The following is an 840-nucleotide window of genomic DNA, read 5'->3' as shown; positions in this document are numbered from 1 at the left end:
CATTTTTAAAAAGATAAAATTATCCAAACGAACGGGAAAATGTCCGTTTCTTTGATTTTATTATTTTGACGAGCGCCTGATTTCATCACGGTGCCTCACATTTGTTTTGTAAGAACACAGTGGAGAAAACACTGGAATGAATGCAGCACCATCGAGATATTTACGTCAGGACTAGGTGTGAGATAACGCACACAGTACATGCGCGACACAACTCCATTTAAAATCTGGATCCTCAAATATACGTTGCTACCTTAGAGTTGCAAAGTCCTATCTGTGCTGCTCAGTACCTAGTTTTGAGAAATTTGACGTCACAAATTTTGAATTTCGCAAAATGTCAAGCTTTTTCGAAAGAAATTCTTTGATTATCTTAAAAACGACTCCAAATAACCTTATGATTTTTTATAGAGCAGACAGAACATTTGGTTTCTTATCTCATGGTTTTAATAGTTAAAAACGGCCTAAAATGCTAGGTAGAATTTTGAAATTCTAAGGTAGCAACATAACGTGTTAGTATGTGTACTATTGTATCAGAAAACAACAATGTATTTAAAAAAAATTAAATGGATGCAGTCTTGCTTTAATACCCTGCAAAGCATATCCTATTCTCGTTAAAGCACAAGTAATGAAGCATCAATAAGCGACTGGAACATTTAATTTGTGAAGGGGACCTCGACGCACCTCACCCCTCACTCCAAGAACAAAGGTGCATTGTTACGAGTGTCAATAGTCTCATAAGGCAAAGTTGGCCAAGTCAGGATTTGATTGCGTCTTTTTCCAGTTTAAAGGAACTTAAAAGAAAAAGGGGGTGAAACGTTGGGAGGGGATTGGGGTGAGGGTGGG

This window comes from Aplysia californica, unplaced genomic scaffold (assembly GCF_000002075.1).
Source record: "Aplysia californica isolate F4 #8 unplaced genomic scaffold, AplCal3.0 scaffold00239, whole genome shotgun sequence".
Classification (NCBI taxonomy): domain Eukaryota; kingdom Metazoa; phylum Mollusca; class Gastropoda; order Aplysiida; family Aplysiidae; genus Aplysia; species Aplysia californica.
This window is presented reverse-complemented; position numbering follows the sequence as displayed.